Below are 22,764 nucleotides of genomic sequence, written 5' to 3'. Positions count from 1 at the left end.
ATATAAAATAGTCTTTTGTCTGGTGAAAAAAATTTCCCTGGAACCTAACCCCCCCATTTACATTAATTCTTACCAGGAAATGGGATTTGCTTAACATTGTTTTGCTTAAAGTCGCATTTTTCGGGAGCATAACTACAATGTTAAGCGAGGAGTTACTGTATATGCAAACTTAAATGGGGATTCATCCCTCAGTTTTGAAAAGACTTTCAGCAAACTTTCCAGTTTGCCTGTTGAATAACTGAAGTATCCTTTGTGCAGGGCTAATGCTAATGGCTAAGACAATTATCGAGTCACGTAATACATTTCTGAGCTGTGGCTTCTACCTGTACATACATTGCATGTTCCTTCTCCTTTTGTCATTCAGCCACGGAGCCAATCCGGATAAGGTAGAATTTTGGAGCCCAGTCCTCCTGGCTTTGCTCCACGGTTGTTTCCTGCCTTCTTACAGGAAGGGAGCAAGAGTCTGGTGGTTGAGGTTTTGCTGTTTGCTCCCTTTGCCTCTGAATTCTCCAAAAAGTCATCTAAGCACAGGGTCCATTGTCATCTGTTTTGTTTTGTTTGGGTCTCTGGCATGCAAAAAGAAAGTTCTACTTCACAGATTCACAAGGAAGAGGGAATGGATTCTTAGTCCTCTCTGATATCAGCCATATGTTCTCCTTCCCTAGTACATATGTGCTATGTAGAAAACCCTAGAAGATTGCCCCTGAGGAGCTGGGCCCATTTGGTCTCATGTATCTGGGACCCTTAAGATTATAATTTAGTAGGAGGCCCAGAAGAGGATATAAAGCCTCTTTTTTTAATGCAAGGGGACTCCTTGGTGTTTATTCCCATCATCTGTCTCTCAGAAGCTGCAGGTGATCTGCTCTTTTCCATACACATCTTCTACATTAGATTCTCTACAGATTTCTATGTAAAAACTCATTGTAGCTTTCCAAGATCTGTAACTGTGACAATCCAAAGTACATTAAATAGGTCACCAGAAACAATCTGGCCTTTCCTGAAATGCTGTCGCTATGCAGGGACCATTGACTGGAAGATGGAGGGTCCTGTAATGTGGATATTTCAACTAATGAATATTCAGCTATAGCCATATTCTTTTAGGGTAGCCACACAATGGGTAGCTGAAGCTCAGACAGGACTCTGTACCAGACTCCTAAAACTGGTATGTGTGTATCTTTCCAGATGTCTCCTGGAAGTGCACAGCATAAATGATATAAATTAGGATCCATTTTGTCTAGAAGCCAAAGTTCAGGTCACTTTTTCGTTCTAGTCACCATGCCTTTTGTCTTCATTCTTGTGGGAGAAGACACATAATTAGGACCCTACCAAATTCACCATGAGAAACACATCCTGGACTATGAAATCTGCCAAAGAGGGGCAGGGCTGGGAGCGCCCCAGCCGTGGCTCCTACTATTTGCCCTGTTCCAGCTGCTAGTCCTGGGAGGGCTGGGGAGAGGCTGCTACCAGGACTGGGTCAGTCCCACCACTGGGCACCTCCTCCTGCTGCAGGAAGCTCCACACTCCTGCCTACTTCCTGCCCCCATTCCTTCCCAGCATGGGGGGAGGGGTCAGAGCACAGGAAGTAGCTGCGGAGACTTGCAGTTGGGGGGGGGAGGTCAACACTGCCCCATTCCCAAACTATGTCCATGTTAAAAAGTGGGGGGGCATGGCCCCCAGCACCCCCGGTTCTGGTGCCAGTGGCTCCCCACTTCTACGAAGGTTCCTGTGCCCTTGGCCTTCAGTTCTACCACCTCCCTGGCTCCGGGCCTGACACTTGGGGGCTAAAGGCGCCTTGGGCTGGCTGTGTATGTGTGTGGGGGAACCACAGCATCCTCCTGACGACAGGGCCCTGGGTGGTTGCCCACCTGTAAGACTGGCCCTTCCCCCCCCCCCCAAAAAAAGTGATGACTTGCCCCCCACCCCCATACCATCTGACCTTCAGGTTTGTGCTGCCCGCTACTCTCTGGCTCCCCAGCTCTGAAGGCAGTGCTGTTGTCAGCAGCAGTGCAGAAATAAGGGTGGCAATACCACAGCCTCCTACAATAGCCTTCTGACACTGTGTCTCTTTCCTCCACCCTCTTCCCCCCCCCCCCCCCAATACACACACAACCCTCATTTGGGTCAGGACCCCCATAGTTATAACACTGAAATTTCAGATGTAAATAGCTGAAATCATGAAATTGACAATTTAAAAAATCCCATGACTGTGAAATTGACCAACATGGACCATGAATTTGGTAGGGCCTCACACATAATCAGAACTCCTCATGTTCCTTATCCTGTCCTTTTGAGAACCTGAGACTGTATGGGGATATTCTTTCTCTCCAAAATCTTAAGATTAGAATGAAGTCCTTTCACCAGCAAGGCACTCCTGTGAGTAAGTCGTCATCTTCATTGCCATCTTTATTCCATAGGGGCAAGCCTAACTTTTCCATATGTTGGTCTCCAGTCAAGTTATAACAGCAGTCCTTTTTAAAATACAAACTTTAAGTCTTACCTTACGGTAAAGGTAAAGTTCTGATTTCCCCCCACTCCCTCATTGAAGTCTGAGAATTAGAATTTCTGAGTTTTGCACTCCTGATTCAGGATCATGTCAGATGTATAGATCTTTTCAGTAGTTTGCAAAGGCTATTTCTTAATTCCTTTTTGTCTCTCCCACCCTACACCTTTTTATCAGACCAGAGGAGAAGTGAGCTGTCCAGAATCCCTTTTCACCTTCAGTAATGGAGCCATCACACCACTGTCCATCCTGAAATGTTGGTTTCATTCAAAACTATGCTAATTTTTAAACAATAGCTACTTACAAAATGAGAGGCAAGGAGCTCTGCCATCATGAGCTCAGGCAGTTCAGTTGTCGTGAAAGTTATATTGGATGTTGCTTGACTATTTTGAAGGCCTTTTATTTGCAACCCAGCTGAAGGAGCAAGTAGTCGAGTAGTGTAAATTGGGGTGAAGCCACAGAAGGTCAGTGTTTGTGAGGGGAGAGATGAGGTTTGTGGGGAAACCAGAGAGTTGAGGGTGGTGGAGAGCTGTCAAGGGCAGATGCAGGAGGCCAACCCCTTGGAAGAAGTCTGGGAAAAGCCAGAGGTATTGTCAAGATATGTATACTGTGGGAAGGTGAGTTTTTGATCAGAGGTTGGTTGTGTCATTGTCTATCTCTAAAACCCAAAGGAAGTGTTTTACCAGTTGAGAGGAGGTAACGGTGGCAATTACTGTACAGCTGCGTGTTTCTAGTCCCAAACATGCTTTTTGTCACTGGCTTACAGAACTAGAGGGGGCACAGATTTTGGAGGCAATCTACGCTCTTCTGGTAGTACTAGACATGAAAAGAAATATACTGCATACTGAGGATAAAATATACACAACACACATACATGCACAGAGATAGTGAACTTTTCTAAAAAGTGTAGGAAATGCCAGCTTTTTCATGTCTGCTAGCCCTCTGATCTGCCTGTTATGATGACATCATCAGGCTGTGTTTCCTGTTGGAATTGGCTTTCCAATGTCAGCTCTCAGGGACTCTTCATCTGCCCGAATCTTACCAATGAATTTTTGGAAACGCTTTAATTTTTTTTTAAATGCAGTTTGATTAAATTTATTTTTCTGTAGCTATCTATGGTAGTAATAATTACTGCTGATTTCCTTTGTGTGGTATGTTTTCCCTGAGTTTCAGCCTTCCCTACTTTTGTCTGGTTCAGCTTGCTCTTAACACACATTTTTGGTTTAAGATGAATTTTTTTTTAATTCTTTTTAATCTTTCTCTTTGCAAATTTTGATTGCATAGCAGTTGCAAATCATGTTTGCAAGAACTCAGCATCTCTGGTATTCTTACTGTGTTTATCTCTTAGTGTTCAACTTGGTACTCTGTATCTACATGTTTAAAGTTCTCTTGAATTAAACTAATTCAGACAAAACTCACTGGGTTAAATTGCTAACTGACAGAGAAGAGATGACCAATTGTTGGTATGGAGTATTTAAAAAACAAACAAAAAAACACCAACCAACCAACCCACCCACAACTCTGCAGAGGAAGGATTTTTGAAATGTTTCAGTGATGCTGTAGTAAGAGTAGTTTATTCTTTTTTTTTCCAGCTCTAAGAAAGAGAGACACTGTTTTTTAACAGGACTAATCCATACTCGGTTTCTGTCATGTGGTTATGATGTTGAAAAGCCAAAATCTTGTAGGCACTGATCCTATAGTCTGTCTCTCAATTCCTTTTGAATCAATGGGAAGTCAGAGTGTGGAACAGCACAGTCGTGTGTTATCCCATTCAGTCAAAATAAAAGAAATTGAGCATAACTTAAAATGTAAATTAAAAGGCTCTCATTCTTTATTAAGTTAATATCTTTAAATGAAAATCACAGTCCTAAATAACTTTCATTTTTATGTTTCAGATGTATAAATGCCTTAATGCAGTTCAGGTGACCTGATATTATAATATAATTGATGTGTACAAGATACATTCAGCCTTCTGTCTCAGAGTGCCAGGGGCTGAGTTGTAAACATGACTTGTCTTGAATAGCTTGTGATTAGAAAAGCAATTCTGTTAATTGCAGGGATCTGGAAATGCTGGGCATTGCCCTGTGAAAAGTATGGAAAATGTTAGAAATTTGAGGAGCTTAGATATCATATTAACAAGTGCAGGATAAAAACTTATCATTGAGTGTTGAGCAATGACTTCTCTCCAACATATATGTATTCTTCTGGGGAAGAATTATTGTATAATTGTATTGTATGATATATAAAATATGGATTGTACTGTGTCTAGAAGCAGAAATGTGTGGTTTTTTTTCTTCAGAAACATCATGTATAATAAAATCTCATACCCGTCATGAAAGGGAAAGAATACAATGGCCAATACATACGGACTCAATATTTAAATTTTCCTTCATCCTTCTGTAGTTAATAAATTATGCTTTTTAAATGCTTAAGCATCAGTTAATGATATTGTCCCTTCTTGTATTTTCAGTCATGCATCAGATTTGCTGTTCTCAGAATAATTTTTGTTGCTGATAATTCAAGCCATGATCTTTTGATGGAGCTTGAAGCGCTTACATATTATGTCAACATAAAGCTTGTGCCTATATGACTGACTGACTTATAGAAAACAGTTACTTGAGCAATCTTAAGGCTGTATAGTCAAACTAGAAATGAAAATCTTCAGTATTTGAGAATACCCTAGACCCAGTCAGTGTGGTGTCATATTTAAGATGTGCTAGTCCTTTTGCTGCCTTTGAGGACTGAGTTCAGCATTTCGATCAAACTTAGTTGAGTGAGCTGGTTGTTATGAATAAGGAAACATTAAATTAATATTTGAGTCTCTAATAGTCTTGAGGTTCTATTCCCCATATTCAGTAGTTGTAGCCAAAGACTTATGAAAAGAATCATGCACCAGACATTTTTAAAATATCAGCCTCAAAAGTACTGTATTAAAAAGTCCTACAAATAAAAGCTAAGTGTGAATGTGAAAAATGGTGGGAAGGAGGGGGGAAACGACTATTGCTTTGCTTTCACTGAAGTCTGATGTGGCCCCATGTAAATGGTACAGTATTCTACAGTATCCATGTAGTAAGAAAGGACTGGGGTTTGCGTTTGGTGACATGGAGGAGTACTGACATTTGAAGCACATGAGGCTTTGAGCTCCAAGCATCTCCAGGTGGATGATTCATGGAGTTGCATTGGCACAGCTGTTGATTTCTAGACTGAGCATCATGAAGACTCTTCTAAACTTTTGCTCTGCTAGCTTCAGTTTTATTTTTATCTTGGTGAAAGAAAAATCTTTGCTTGTATGGCTGACAGTAACTTCACTAGCACCAAAGAAACAGTTATACAAAATATACTAAAATAGGAGAACAAAGAACAAGACACTCAGGAGGCTACCAGTGATGATAAAAACAAACCACAATCCTTTATGACAGATATAACCTATTTTCTTTCTTATAAACACCTAATACTAAATCTGCTTTGCTGCTTATTTTGTGTCAAAGTATATATAAATATGAATACTGACATTTGTCGGATAAGAGACAGTAATACTCAATTAAATCTCTTTCATTGTAGCAGTTGACAAAGGGTATTAGAGTTCGTGAGTCACACCTGAGTACAATTTATGGAATGAAACCCCAGGATAACAGAATTTTTTCTTTACTTGCTGAAGGAACTGGAAAATAAAGACAACTCTATTTGAAAATACAATATATGAAAGAAATAAGCAGTAGGCAAAATAATTTCTGTTTTTCCAGGAATGTGTTCAGGGAGAAGTACGTGATTTATCAGAAATGTTTCATCTTTAAATATCCATAAATTATACGTATCCTTGTAGAATGTTTCGGTCAAAACCCACTTTTTTGGCTCAAGGCATAGTTTACATAAGATATTATAATAGCCGTAAGTGGACCACATTAACTATTGTCCATATAGCTCATCAGACAAACCAAACCTATTAACATTTCAAGGTAGTGTTTTGTGCAAGCTATGCTAATATATGTACTGCGCAGTCAAATTTCTTAATTAACTGTCACAATATAAGGGTTAAAGATGAAAGGAAGACCAAAGCAATATTAACAAATTTGCAATGTTTTAGTCACATCAAAGCAGAGAAACTAGGAATGGTTATATACACATTCACCTATTCTTTTGTTGTTGTATCTTCTTAGCCTTTCTGTAATATTATGATTGATTTCAATACTTTAAATTCTGTTCAGCTTGTACTACCCCCTTTACTGTTATCAGAGCGCTTCTCAGAAGCGCATTAAACTACATGATTTAATTTCTGTTGCATGTGGATTCATTCTTTCTCCACATACAGCTAGGTTGCATGCCTCTCTTGGTGTTGTGTAGAATATATACATCACAGGCCTCCCTAGAACGGGTATAAATAACAGTGTGGTAGATGGTGAGTAAGGATATTCCTGGACCCTGTGGGAATGTACTCTGTACATAGGGTCCTACCAAATTCACAGTCCATTTTGATCAGTTTCATGGCCAGAGGGTTTTAAAATTGGTCAGTTTCATGTTTTCAGTTGTTTACATTTGAAATTTTATGGTTTTGTAACTGTGGGGGTCCCAACCCAAAAGGTGTCCGAAGTGCATCTCATCTCCCCCCAGAGTTGCCATTCAAGGGAAGAATAAGTCTTGTCCCTCCCCAGCCCAGCAGAGACTCGCAGCTAGGAGCCCCCTGGCTGGAGCAATTCCAGGAGCTGGGAGAGATTGGACCCACCTCCACAAGTCTCCTTCAGTTGCAGGAACCTCCCAGTGTTTCCTGCAGTAGAGGGAGGCACTCAGAGGTGGGTCTGATCTCTGCCTGAGAGCGAAGGTGGCCATGCAAGGGAAGGACAAGTCCTTTCCCTTACCAGCCCAGCGGGGACTTGCAGCTAGGAGCCCAGTGGCGGATTAAAGATTTTGCCTCCCTAGGCCCTGAAATAATTGCCGCCCTTCTCCCCCGCCCCAGCTCACCTCTGCTCCACCTCTGCCTCCTCCCCTGGGCGCGCCGCCGGTTCCTGCTTCTCCCCACTCCCTGCCAGTGTTTGTGCTCGAAACAGCTTCGCAAAGGGGGGGAACGCGGCATGCTCAAAAGAGGAGGCGGGGCTGGGGCAGGGATTTGGGGAAGGGGACCAATGGGGGTGGGGAACGGGAGTGGGGAAGGGGTGGAATTGGGGCAGAGGGCGCGAACTGGCGCCGGGGGAAGCAGCCTCTGGCTGCTATTATAAATTTGCTGCCCCTGCAAATTTGGCGGCCTAGGCGTTAATACGCCGCTGTAGGAGCCCCCTGGCTGGGGCGCTCCCAGCAGCAAGGGGGAGATCAGATTTCATGGGGAGGGGCTTATTTCAAGGCCTGTGACACATTTTTCATGGCCCTGAAATTGATAGGGCCCTACCTATTCATCTCTCTACACACCCAAGCAGCACCTCCCCTGTCTACACTGCTACTTTTAGCAGTGTAGTTTCCTACTGTCCAGCTCTGTTGGAGTCTTTCCCTGCTGCCCTCCCCTCCCCTCTGCCAGAGTCTTTCACTGACATGTGTAACTATATACTGCTGTGTGTAGCTACACAGACTCTTCACACTGCCACAAGAAGTGTGGTGTAGATGTCGTCTCTGAGAGGCATCTTTGAGACTATTGAGCGTCTTGAAGATAAGGACTATGACCAAGAATATTTAAATAGTAATATATGGAAAGCCAGCATAATGAATGGAGGATAGGATCAATGCGCTCACGGTAGCCCATGTTGCTGAGGGGATGTGCAGCCATGTTCTGTGCTAGTTGGAGTTGGTGGAAGCCGATGGCTTCATACACAGGTAGATAATATTGCTGTAGTCCAGCCAAGAAGTGCAAAAAGGCATGTATAACTCGGGCTGGAGTTGTCAGGATTGGGTATTGTCTCCTAAGCAGATAGAATACATTGTGATAGAATACGTTGTTTGCAGACATTGCTATGTGACAGTTTATCGCTAGTAATATTCCAGGAGCAATTGTAAACTACAAATCAATATGATCACTTATGGGTGGAAGGAGACTTCAGAGTGACTGCATAGTCTCCAAGTGTGTTTTCTCCATTGGCTGGCATAACCTCCCTCTTGCCTGGGTTCAGTTTCAACCAGTTACTCTACATCTGTGAGCTGATTTCGTCCAAGCCTTTGGGGAAGCTGGGTGATAGTGGTATTTGTAATGCTCTCAACGGTGGCTCAAGACTGTGTGTATGAACCTCAGGGCAGACTGTTTAAAAAACAAAACACCCCCCCCCCCCCCACAAAAAAAAAACACAAACTCCAACTGCACAAAGTGCAAACTCCTCAGGCACTTTAACAGCCTTAACACAGTCATAGATAGTTCCCTTGGGTACTCCATTTTGTCTTGTTATCCAGGTGAGTGTATCTCTGTGATAGATGGGCCCTTACACCAAGAATCCCGGCAGTATTCCACAAAGGACCAGTCACTTACCCCAGGTCAGTTGCACTTCAGGTTTCACACCAATACTACAGTAAACAATACTACAGCAAACTATATGAAGATTCCTTGAAAAGGAAATTAGAAAGTTATTTACCAGATTAAAGCAAGCAAACATAGATGCATGAATGAGTTAGTTTTTGGTTTCAAAAGGTGATATAATCAGCAAGCTCTATTTGTCCTTTAGGGCTACCCAGGCTAAGCAGCTGAGGATCTCTTGTTTGTGCCAAGAAACACCTTGCTCTCCCAGAGTCCAGGCAGCATAGAGATAGCTAGTTCCTTTTTGTTTGGGGTTTTTATTCCCCTCCTGCCATGTGCTCTGATCTGCAAACTCAGCTGATGGGAGGAGTCCACTTGCATGACTCAACTTCATGGGGAGGAGAGCAGAACAACAAGTCTTTAACCCTTTTGTTGACAATTCCTCAGTCCGGATGTAGGGAGCTTCCAGCTGTATGATCGACCCGCAGCCTGTCTGATATCAGTGGGTCTCCTCTTTGGGAGCTGTTCGCACTAATTAACATCCTTCTCCAGAATGGCAATTCGTTCAGTCACAGAGGCTCACAATAATAATCACTCCAATATTCCACTGTAAGATGGAACATAGATATTACAATTCAGATTAACGCATGCAGCAACTCTCAAGAATTTGGAAGTCTAAACACTTATAACTGTCATACCTATTTTATCAATATTAACCCATAAGTGAGCCAGACAGATTCCAGCTATGTGTCTGTCAGTGTCCAGCTGAGACATGGGGGACCTTGGCATGAGCTGGCAAATGGTCTGCCAGCATCACAGTATTCTCATATGTGGTGCTGTATGTCATTACATACTGTTGGCACTAAGTCCATATCTCACCAGTTCTCCTAGTGGCTTCATGAGGGGTTTGGTGTCAGAGGTGCAGTTTCCCATCACCACTCTGTGTACCTTCAGCAAGGACTCGGACAATTTTAAATCATTATCTCCCTCAAGCAAGACACCATATCTCATGATAGACCGTCAAATGCTGTAGAGAGGACCAGCGGAGTGAGAATGGATGTCTCCTCCATCAAAGAACAGCGGGGTGATGATCCAGTAAGACTACTAATGCTGTTTCCATTACATGTTTTGGCTTAAAACCAAACGGTGCTGAATCTAGGATTATTGGCTTTGACTAAATGAGCTTGTAGGTATCCTTTGGCTAGCTTCTGTAAGCTAGGTCAGAAATGAGCGGTTTGAAACTGAGCAGTAACTGGCTACAGTCCATGCATCTAGTGTAGGTTTCTTCAAGGTTGGTCACATTGTTCTGTGTTCTGAAGAAGAAAAGGGAGATTCCGCCACTGAATAAGTCGGTGAATGTTTTAGTCAGAAGTACCAGTTGCTTGTGACTCACCTGTTGCCTTCAAAAAGGGTTGGGATCAGGACACACCTTCAAGGTGACCAATGCTTAGGGTAGCATGAAGGTGGCTGTTTGTGGCTGGTGTAGGGGGAATTGTAACCATTCAGCTTGAGAAACCTTCCCAAATGTGTGATTGTTTCAGCAAATCAGGAGGACAGTTCCATGTGTATAGTCACCCCCTTTATCCCACCTGCCATATGAACCCAGTTTAATATTTGAAAAACTCTGGCACATATCCAGTAGACTACACACTGCCTAAAATTTTAAATACCCAATTACAAACTCAAACTCTTCAATACAAAATGTTAGTTCATCAATATTTCCAGTAGGTTGGTTAATAATTTGTACGTTCAAATAATAATAATAATAATTAATAATTAAAAAAACCTAAACAGAATTCTTCTTCTCTTCCCACCTGCCAATGTTTTTGTCCTCCTTCAGTCTCTCTTCCTATGAACCTCAGTCTCTCTGAATGCATGAGAAAAGGCAGTCTTTGCAGTGTTCATGGGAGGTTAACAAATATGGGCTCTGGTGTATCAGGGATAAAAGCATATTCCAGAATTTAGGTCCCCTGCATAGAACAGTGTCAGCTGCTGTTTTCTTTGTTATGGAGGCACTGGTTGAGACTCTAAAACAGAACTCAACCTTTTGAATTTAAAACAAGATTTCAACCTCTTTATTTTATGGAACTATACAGTTTATCCTCCCCAAACTTACAGCATTTACTCTTTTTTGAATACAGAATACATTTTCTAAGAATTTACAGTTAAACCAGTTAATTTGAGTTAAAATTAATTAAAAATTATTTCCTTTAAGAAATTTAGAACTTTTCCTTGTCCTGAATTGTCTTAATGGAATAACAGACACTTTAAACTTTACATATAGTTAAAATTGAAATCTTATGCCTAGGCTATAATTAAAGTAAGTAGATTGCAATTAATCAGTTATTAATAATTCTTATATTTAATTGTTATGATTAGATTTTTCAAGGCTCAGATCATCAGCTCAGTAAATCACAAGTGGGGTTACTGTGACATCAGAAATAAATCAACCAATCACCAACTTCTCTCTACAGCTGATTTGCATGCATCATTTCTGTTGGTTGTAATGATTCAATAGCGTACTGGAGACTAGACACATGTCAAATTCTCATTGGTAAATTACTTGGCTCAATTGTCACTGCTAATTACAGATTAAGTGGCTGCATGCTGGCTTTGGCATCAGTGCTTGAAAGGTTTCAGAGTAACAGCCGTGTTAGTCTGTATTCGCAAAAAGAAAAGGAGTACTTGTGGCACCTTAGAGACTAACCAATTTATTTGAGCATAAGCTTTTGTGAGCTACAGCTCACTTCATCGGATGCATCATGAAGTGAGCTGTAGCTCATGAAAGCTTATGCTCAGATAGGCTCCCCATGGCATTACAGCTTCTGTTACATATGTACTGAGGCAGCATTGTCAATAGAACTGAAGTAGGAGTGCAGGGAAGCCCTTAAAGCACAAATAAGTTGAGACTCTGAGACTCTGCTTTCTCCTCTCCCTTTCTCATAGTCATAGTAACTAACTCAGGCCTCTAAACTTAATAGGTCAATTGCAAATTAAAGTCCAGATTCACCAGCACACTTGAGTTGTTTTGTGCCACTCTGGTGCTACCAGGCAGTTGCAATCCCAACTGATCTAGATAGGTGTGCTTGGGCTATTCTGATACTTTGGGGCATCAGTGGTTCATGTTTCTTCCAGGATGGGTGAACGTGTGCCCCAAGCACCTGACCATGGAGAATTTCTACTAGTGGTATCTGTTGGTCTGTGCCTGTGCAGCCTCATGCTCTAAACCAATGGTATGCCACCTCAACACAGGAGAAGGGTTTTTACTCCGGGTATTTCCTCATTCCCAAAAAGAAGGGGGTCTTGAAAGACCCATCTTGGATCTCAGACAACTAAATGTCTTCACACAGCATTTGAGATTCAGGACGACTATCCTGGTCTTTATGATTTCCTCCGTAAATGAAGGTGACTGGTTGTAGCTCTTGATTGGATGCCTGTTTTCCATATAGACATTCATCCAGCCCACAGGAGACTCCTGTGCTTTATGGTGGACCTAGATCATTATCAATACAGAGTAATTCCCTTTGGTCTATTAGTGGCCTCCAGAGCTTTCACAAAGGTGCTGTCCCTGGTAGTGGCATACCTGTGTTGCCAGGGCAGCCCAGTATTTCCTTACCTTTATGATGGGCTGCTCACGGTATAATTCACAGCCTCCTTCAAGCCATAGGACTTAAGTGAACCTAGAAAAATGCACTTTAGTACCAATGCAAATTACAGACTTTTTTGGAGTGACTCCAAACTTGATTTCAACTAGTACATATCTACCCGAAGACAGATTTCATGCTCTGAGGGACCTCCATTTTAAAATGAGCCCTCAAATGACAGGTCGATCCTACCTGGTCTTTCTAGGCCACATGGCCTCCTGTACCCATGCAGTAATTTTTCAAAACTTCATCTCGGGTGCTTCCAGGTATGGTTATGGACAGTCTATACTCTGAGCAGAAACCAACTGGACAAATGCGTCTTGATCCTGCCCAGTTTCCTGGCTTCATACATCTGGTGGAAGAACAAAGACCCCATGTGTCCCTTCATTCTTCCACCTACCTACCCATGAAGAGGTGGGGTGAGGAAATATTGGGCTGCCCTGGCCTCACAGGTATGCCTCCCTACTGGGTTGAGGAGCACACCTAGATCATCATGTGGATCAAGCCTCACGGTGCTAACATGAGTCCAAGCTGCGCACCAACCTCCTCAAACTGCAGTTCATAAAGCTTGCAAAATAATTCTGACCTTCATTCATGCTCAGAATGTTCTGGTCATGTTCGACAGTATGACCACACTTCATTACATAAGCAGGGAAGAGTGAGTGTGATGGTTCTTGGGTCCCCCGAACTCTGAGTCACCCTATTAGCTCTCTGCATCAGCGAGAGGGAGTCTTTCTTGTGGTAGTTGGGTGTCAGCTCCCTAGCACCACCAGCCTTTCAACCACTCAGGTACTCTTCTCTTACTATGCCACTTGGTGCACCCCAATCATACTTGAATTATAAGATATCTAGCCCCTGACACTGGCTACTCACAGAATTTCCAAATCCTCTGCACCCAAAGGTGCAGTGTACCCCAGTTTATCAGTTTTACCTTAAACTGCTGCTCCTGGAAACCACATAGCACTTTTGAGCACTTACGATAAAGTAGAAGTAGTAATTAAGAAAGAATAAAGATATAACTGGAGATCAGAGAGTGGTGGAAACAAGTGGTTACAATAAAAATACATAAAACATGGGTCTACATTTATTAATAGTTACCTTTACTATATTATAAAGTAGATTTCCCCCACAAGTTCAGTTTTTTGCAGAACTGGCTGGTTGCAGACAAACCAGGATCCAAGGGTTCATGAATGCCCAGCCTGCTTCTTAAGGAGTTTCCTCAGTGGACGGTTGCAGAGTGTCTTTCCACACACATGATCATACTAAAAACAGTCTTTTGTTTCTATTCACCGACAGGGTGAACCCCTGTCTTGTTGTAGAGCTTCCTTTTTATGTTTAAGTGGTTTCGACTCTGTCGTGGCCTCTGCTTGTTCTTTGTTCTAAGTCTTACTAGTGTGCAAGGCTAAGCAATTTAACCTTGCATTGCGTCACTGGCTAGAAGGGGTGTGGTGGCAACTTCCTCATACCCTACTGGGCCATTACTGAAATATCCTCGTGACTAATCTTTTACTTTTTATTCTAAGTCCATAAAGCATACTTTAAATATAAATATATTGTTCCTTAAATGGTACCTATGCATACATGTTGCAGTGATTGAGTCTTGACAAGTTACATGCTCTCTGTAGACACTTTACATGACACCCTTTATAGAATCATAGAAATGTACGATTGGAAGGGACCTCACAAAGTCAAGCCCACTCCCCCCATACTGAGGGGGACCAGGTAAACCTAGACCATCGCAGACCAACCTGTTATTAAAAACCGCTAGTGATGTGAATTCTACAACCTCCCTTGGAGGTCTATTCCAGAGCTTAACTATCCTTATAGTTAGAAAGCTTTTCCAAATAACTAACCTAAACATCCCTTGCTGCAGATTAATTCATTACTACTTGTCCTGCCACCAGTGAACATGGAGAACAGTTGGTCACAGTCCTTGTTAGAACAGCCTTTGACATATTTGAAGACTGTTATCAGGTCCCCCTTCAGTCGTCTTTCTGAAGACTAAACATGCCCAGGTTTTTTCCCCCCAACATTTCATCATAGGTCAGGTTTTCTAAACCATATTTCATTTTTGTTGATTTCCTCTGGACTCTCTCCAATTTGTCCACATCATTCCTAAAGTGTGGTGCCCAGAATTGGACACAGTACTACAGCTGTGGCCTCACCAGTGCCAAGTAGAGCGGGACAATTGCCCTGTTTGTCTTACACATAACATTCCTATTAGTACACCCCAGAATGATGATAGCCATTTTCACAGCTGCATCACATTGTTGACTCATATTCAATTTGTGATCCACGAATACCACCGCATTCTTTTCAGCAGTACTGCTACCAATTATCCCCCATTTTGTAGTTGTGCATTTGATTTTTCCTTCATAAGTGAAGTACTTTGCATTTGTCTTTATTGAAATACATCTTGTTGAATTCAGACCAATTCTCTCATTTGTCAAGGTCCTTTTGAATTCTAATCTTGTCCTCCAAAGTTTTTGCAGCCCATCCCAGCTTGGTGTCATCTACAAATTTTATAAGTATACTCTCGACTTCGTTATCCAAATCATTTAATGAAGATACTGAATAGCATTGAACCCAGGACTGACCCCTGAAAGACCTCGGTAGATACACCCTCCCAGTTTGACAATGAACTATTGATAACTACTCTCTCAACTAGTTTTGCACTGGCCTTCTAGTAAATTCATCTAGATTGCATTTCATTAGTTTTCTTATGAGAATGTCATGTGGGGCATGGTACGTTTAGTAAGACTTTTGACAATGTCTGCACTTCTTCCCTATCCACTGATCCGGTAACCTTGTCAAAGAAAGAAATTGGGTTTGGTTTGACATGATTTGTTCATGACAAATCTGTGCTGGCTAGTCCTTATAATCCTATTATCCTCTAGGTGCTTTATGAATTGCTTCTTAAATAATTGGTTCCAGTATCTTTCCAGGAATTGAAGTTAGGCTGACTGATCTATAATTTTCTGGGTACCCTTTGTTCCCCTTTTTGAAAATAGGTACTATGTCTGCCCTTCTTCATTCCTCTGGGACCTCACCCATGGATAAATACCCTGTAAGATATGTATTTGGTGTGATGAGTTTGTCTGATCCAAGGTGAGAGCTCCTTGCCAAGGGGTCTCTGTATCACATTTAGCTTCTGCACAAAGAGGAGGGAGACCTATTAAGCTCTGGAATTGGTGCATCTGTCACCAGATTTCCCCTCTTGTCATTGCACTGCCTGGGAATAATGAGCACCTTGTCAGATAGCCTCAGAAGGGACTTTGACGGAGACCACAAGTGGAACTGTGTAACTCAGTGGTATAGAAGATTTTCTAGCAGTTTCCCATTGTGGGACTTCTTTGTGTCCTAAGATGACAAATTATGGCAGTCTACTGTTCCTGAGCACCTTGGAGTCATGATTCCAATGGGGATGCGGTCCTAGTTCAGTGGCGGGAGCTGGTAATGTATCACTTCCCACCCATCCATCTTTTACCCAAAATCCTGAGAAAAATCAAGCAAGACGGTGTGTCTGTTGTTCTAGTGGTGCCCTGCTGGCCAAGGCAGTTTTGGTTCCCAGCTTCTTACAGATGTCAGCACAACCATGCATACAAATCCTGCCATTTCTGAACCTGTTGACGTAGGACTAAGGCAAGACCAAACATCCCAGCTCAGCACTCTGCCATCTGACATTCCGGTATTTGGATGGATGATGAGCTTAGAGAAATCATGTTCAGAGAAGGGAAAATCCATCCTCAATAATATTAGAAAATCTCTGAGATTTTCCTAGGTAGTGTCAACATCGTCTCGTACCTCCAGAGGATTCAGAGAGTCCTACCTTCTTTGACTAACTTCTCTCCCTAAAGAAGTCAAGCCACTTCTCAGTTCACTATATGTGCATTTGGCAGTGACCAGCACCTTCCTTCCCCCAGCAGAGAACTGTTCAGTCTTCACTCACCCTGAGACTGTAAGGTTTCTGAAAGGCCCTACCAGAACCTTTTCCTTGGAACGGAAACTGACACCAGCTTGGGACTCAAATCTAGTTTTGTCAGAGCCCATGAATCCTCCTTTGAACTCTTGGCCCCCCTGCTTCCTTCTCATTCGTCCTGAAGGTGATTTTCCTTGTTGTAGTCACCTTTGCCAGAAGACTAATTGAATTCGGGGCCCTTTTGCTGGACCCTTCCTACTTGGCCTTCCATAAAGAGAATGTTTCTTTGAGGTTATACTGTACTCCAAATGAATTCCAATGGTTCCCTTTGAATTCCTCCTAAATCAGGTCATACACCTACCCAAAGCCTCATGCCACCAGAGAAGACAGGAGCCTCCATTCTATGAATGTCTGTCAGGCCATAGCTTTCTATCTGAAAAGGATGAGACCCTTCAGGAGCTCTCTGAGACTTAGTTTCTATTGCTGAATGGAGGAAAGGGGAAGCAAGCAGTCTCCCCACAGACTTTCTGAATGGATTTCAGGTTGCATTATGCTTTGCTGTGAGATCTTGGTGACACTTTCACTTCAAAGTATGAGGGCCCACTTGACCAGAACCCAGCCTGACTCAATGGCTTCTTTTCAGGGTATTCCACCTCCTGGAGCTCTGAAGAGCGGCAACATTGGGGCTCTATGCATATCTTTACTAGGCATTATACCCTGGTACAAGCTTCTTTAGCAGAAGCATCCATTGGCACAGTGATCCTGCAGTTGGTGGTGCAGCTTGGTTCACTGCACCCACTTCCTCAATGAATACTGATTAGGACTACAGTGGAAATATGCATAGGGACCATCACTTGGAAAAGAAAGAAAGGTTTCTTAATCATTGGAGTTCTTTGAGATATGCAGTCCGGATATGTATTTCACTACCTGCTCTGCTTCAGATACTTTCCTAAAGTGATTTGTGGTAGAGAGTGAACTGCAGAGGTGGTCGATCTGCGCTTCCACTTATGCCCTTGGTTGAGTGCATGAGGAGGCACAAGGAGCACTCATGGACTGACAGACACTGTTAATAAAAAATTTCCAGTTCTGGGCACATGGTGGAACGCACATAGGGCCCACACATCTCAAAAAACTCCAGTCACTGTAATGTAAGTAACCTTTCTGTCTGCCCTTAAAAGTTAACCTTAATTCATTTTAAAAACTCGTTACATTCTTCTTATGTGGCATTTCCATTACTGGAGGTTTGCAACCATGGTAGCCCATTTTGTACAATCCCCTGCTAATCACTTTGTGAATAAATAATCCTTCTGATCCCCCCAAGGCATTGTATTGTTCATCCAAGATCTCCTTTTTCTGCTCTTGTTCTTCTGCCATCAGCTTTCCCTTATAGTGCCCGTAATGTGCATTGCATGCTGAATCCCTTAACCGAGTTTTGCATATCAGATCTTTCTTTTCATAAGATCTAACTAGGATTAATGTTAATACAATGCCTATCTTCAAATCATTAGGAATATTGCATAGTAGCATTCTCTTTGGGTGTCTTTAGTATTTGTGTATGACATTTTACACACTTTTTAAAAAGTAAGGAAATTCCCAGAAACAAAGCAACATTAAAATGCAGTAAAGAGTGGGAGTATATATCAGTGACATTAAAAGTTAAAAATCATTCCAAAGGCTGTTTGTAATTAGCTCCAAACCAGCATTCTAAAATCCAGGAAATTTAAGAGTTAAAGTTACACTTCAAAAGAAATCCAAACGTATTAAGGTAAGAAATGCAAATAAGGCACCTGACAAGCTTAACTCTGGCCTGCCCTGATGCCTTGGCAGGGGTACAGGGAAGGGAATCACGTGGCTTCTAAAAATCAAGAAATTGTGCTGTTAAACTGCTAAAGGTTTTGAAATGTCCTCGGAAAGTAACTTCTTGGCCCTTTTTTCTCTTTCCTTCCTGGTTGGTTGACCAAGCTTTTAGAATTTAGAGCTTGCACATGTATTTAGTGCCCCTGAAATGGCACTTCTTAATTATCGCACAACTAGTTGATGTACAATGAACCATAAATAACAAGCACAGAGACAACAAACTCCTGCAGAATGCCAAATTCAGATTTAGATGCAGCAATTCCAAGTAATGCATATGTAATGCTTACACTGTCTAAGCGTTTACTTGGGTCTAACTTGACTAACTTTTTTAGGCATATCGTGATTTTCTTCTTATCTGTACTTGTTTAATACTGTTCATTTAGAGGAGGTTGGTGAACACTTCAGGTTTCGTGTTCAAACTTTGCTGCAAAGTCTCCAACAAAGGAAAGCAAAAGAGAGAATAAAACAGCTGTAATCCAGGAAGGTAGTCTGATTTATTTAAATATGGAAACCCTAATAACCAGATTAAACAAAAAAACCAAACACTATCTTTCACACCTTGAAAGTTCCTAGAATCACCCTTATTGGGAGATGTGTTGTCTGTTTTAGACTGTGGTCCTACATCTTAGAATCATAGAATATCTGGGTTGGAAGGGACCTCAGGAGGTCATCTAGTCCAACCCCCTGCTCAAAGCAGGACCAATCCCCAATCTGCCCAAAGCAGATCCCTAAATGGCCCACTCAGGGATTGAACTCACAACCCTGGGTTTAGCAGGCCAATGCTCAATTTGTATGATGCTGATGTAAGATTAATAACTGTTTTCCCCGCAAAATGTGGATGAAATGACATGTCCCGTGAAGATCTCTCCACTCTGCATATTGTCTGTTTATCTACTACTCCAGCAGGTGTCTTTAAATCCCTACTTAAGGTGCATTTATCCCATGATGCCTATGGAAATTAACTCATAATGTCTAGTTAGATGGCCTCTCCATATTTCTGACAGCTGTTTATACATTACAGCTATAACAAACTTTTATCTGACACCATCTAGTTGTAGATGTTAAATGTAGAATGTAACCGTACATTAAAATCGCTGTTAACGCTCTTCCTTTCTCCCTCAGTCTCTGTTTATACTTGCATCTAGTAAGAGATGATTCCAGCCCAGAAAAGTTGAAAATTTGCTTGTACAGCATCTAGCACTTGGTACAACTGTAATATAATAAGGAAGAATCTTAAAATGCTCTTTCTGCAGCCTTTTTGTGATGTGTGCATACTTTTTACTTTGGCTCTTATTTAACTGTATGTAAAAACATCAAGAAAGATCTGCTAACCTTCCTGTGCTAGAAGAAATGTTGTGAAGTTTTTGGCCTAGTGTGAGTGTCTATTTCCAAGTCTAATAGAATTTTATTTAATTACATGTTTTTAAAATACACATACCATGCTATCATTTTATTAGACAAATGAACATCTTCTGTCTTGTATATGCAACCTAAACATTACAGAATTGTGTTGACGTATAAGAATTTGAAAGTAATATTGACTATGAACTAAACAAAGTGAAAGAAATTAGTGTATTTTCACTATGCAGGTCAGTGCAAAAATTAAATGATATACTTCTAAAGCTACACCCACAATCATTTTTACTAATTTATGGTGGTGGTAGTGACATAAGTTTTTTTTTTTTTCACTGATTGATCTGGCAGCATCCTTTTCCTTTTTCAAGGGGACTGAGGCACACACAATTAGGCTCCTTGCAGTTTACTTATACTAATGAAGGGCTTGAAGTACTACTCAAAAAGCAGATTTAAATAATGCAAATTATGCAGCACTTTCATTTTTGCATCAAGCACAGTAACTTCTGGTTGAAACTAGGGCGTGTTTCTTACCTATTCAGTCTTGATTTAGACTTAATGATGGATAATCTGCTGCTTTCATTGGTAAATTGCTCCATGGTTCATTACTCTTACTATTAAAAATGTGCACATTATTTTCACTTTGAATTTGTCAACTTCCAGCCATTGGTTTTTGTTATGCTATTGTTTGCTAGATTAAAGAGCCCACTGCTATCAGATACCTTTCTTCCTGTGTAGGGCTTAGACTGTGATCAAATCACAGATTGAGCTTCTTGAAGTCCCTCGTTGTAAGGCATCTTTTCCGGAATTTGAATTTTTTGTAGGCCTTTCTTTAGTCATTTCAGATTTTTCAAAGTCCGTTTTAAAGTGTGGACAGCAGAACTGGACACAGGTTTCCACTAGTACTCACTAATGCAGTATACAGAGGTAATACCAACTCCCTACTTTCACTTACTGTTCCCTTGTTCAGACTTGTCCTCTCTGGGATTAACAGCACCTCTGCCCCCTCTGTTAGTTTCCCCAAGAGCGCTCAGTTAGGTCTGAGGCCTCCAGCTGTCACCTCTGTAAGGGCTTGTCTGCACTACCCGGGAGATCGATGCCACTGCAATCTATGCAGCAGGTGTCGATTTAGCTGCTCTAGCGAAGACCTGCTAAATAGACAGCAGAGCAGTCTCCCATCAACTCCAGTACTCCAGCTCCCTGAGAAGATTAAGGCAAATTGACCGGAGAATGTCAATTCCGCCCAGGAGGTGGTACTTCTCTGCAGTTGTTTACTGTTCCCACTGATTTTGACTAGGGAGGGAGCTCGATAATCCTCCCCCATACAGCTAGAATACAATCCCTAGCTCACAAATGTAAGCATATGTAACATTTTCAGATGCACAAGTTGATGAATAAGCCTATGGACCATATTGTCTTGTGCATAACTGTCTTTTGAAGTTTCCATGCTTCCAAGGTCTCACGTCTGTCCCACATACATCCAAGAATCTTGTTGTCCCTGTTACTCACCTATCACAGTGTGAGCTCATTTCAGTTGGTTATCCACCATGACCTGTAGGTCCTCTTCATTCTCTGCTTTACAGAATCCAGGCCCACATTCTGGGTTAAACTTACTATATGGGCAGAGACTACAGAAATAATGTAATGGTGTTCCTTACCTCGAACACTGCATTCAGCTTTGTCCTCATCTTAAATGTACAAATGTAAATTTGGATGCTCTTGAAGGAAGCAGGAGCTTCCCTACAATGTGAAGGAAAGGACTAAAGGCAGAATTCTGCCTTCCAGAACTTATGTACAGCTGCCATTGGTGTTGGACAATTTGTGTGCTGGTGGAGGTGGGAAGAGTATAACAATGACTGGTTTGGAAGGAAAAAGTAAAATGATACAAGTACACCGGACCCTCGCTAGAACGCGGGATTTGGGATCCATGCGCGGTATTGCGTTAATGTGGGGACCGCTTTAAAATGAATTCCACTTAAAGTAATTAAATTTGGGATTCATGGGCACGACCGCGTTATATGCGAATTCGTGCTATATAGATGCGTGTTCTAGCGAGGGTCTGGTGTACTATGCATTTTATATACCTCTATGTAAAGTGCCAGTTCAGTGCTTGCTAGCACTCTGGCTTATAACTCAAGAAGAGAATACAAAAGGCATAAGGGACCATACTTTCAAGCTGGGGCCCCCTCAGCCCAGATGTAATTTGTGCAGATATAAACGCTTGCATATTTTTGTTTTTTTTTTTGTGGGGGACAGGTTGTTGCGCTTTGAGGAGGGAGGAAGTGATGTCGTATGTGCAACCCCAGGAAGCAGAGGTAGCCATTTGAAGGCTGAGATATGGAGGCCCTGCAGGATCACACTACTGACTTTCACAGTAGAACTGTGATACTGTTACTGGTGGTCAGCACAGCCTTTTTATTTCTTTGTTTTGGTGACTTATTAGCAATGGACTTAATAGATGTGGGAATATTTTTTGATAGAAAACAGCCCATTTTATTAAAACTAGGGTCCTAATAACGTCAGAATTTTTTTTCTAGAGAAAGTGTGGAAGTACAAGTTATGAAAGTAAAAATATTCTTGGAGCAAAGCTGGCTTTTAAGATTTTATTCTCCTTCATCTCAAGTACTGTTTTAGTGGAAACATTTTCAGACAAATGATAAATCCATCTTTCTTGCAATTTGGAAAAATTTACTTTTTATTCATAACTTCCAGGAAAATAAGGGTGACTGTTTAAAGATGAAAGTTCTTTTGAATTTTTTAAGGTCTTAAAGATGCTTACATCAAGATTTGATAATTAACAAATACACACTATATCACAATTTGTTCTGTTTTAATAGCACACTCTCATATTTGAAGAAAAAACTATATATGCTTTAATGGTTTTTGATGAGTCTAAATATCACTCTTGATTACATTTAGAAGCAGCTCTAGTGCACCTCTGAATTTCTTTCTTGATGTATAAATCAAACTTCACCCAGTGGCAACAAATCTGCTTAAGCTACAGTTGAAAATTATTGATCAAGTTTTTTAAAAATTGCGGACTCAGATTTTTACTCTTAAAATATTT

General features: G+C 41.5%; 1 protein-coding gene across 6 annotated transcripts in view; it reads left to right on the top strand.

Moving 5' to 3' along the window:
- The window catches only part of MARK1 (microtubule affinity regulating kinase 1), a 120,235-nt gene that overhangs the window by 27,613 nt on the left and 69,858 nt on the right, over positions 1 to 22,764 (top strand). The gene's annotated exons all lie outside the window — the stretch shown is intronic.

Source organism: Caretta caretta, chromosome 3, assembly GCF_965140235.1.
Source record: "Caretta caretta isolate rCarCar2 chromosome 3, rCarCar1.hap1, whole genome shotgun sequence".
NCBI classification, from domain to species: Eukaryota; Metazoa; Chordata; order Testudines; family Cheloniidae; genus Caretta; species Caretta caretta.
The sequence above is the reverse complement of the archived record's forward strand: the minus strand, read 5'-3'. Positions and strand labels throughout refer to the sequence as shown.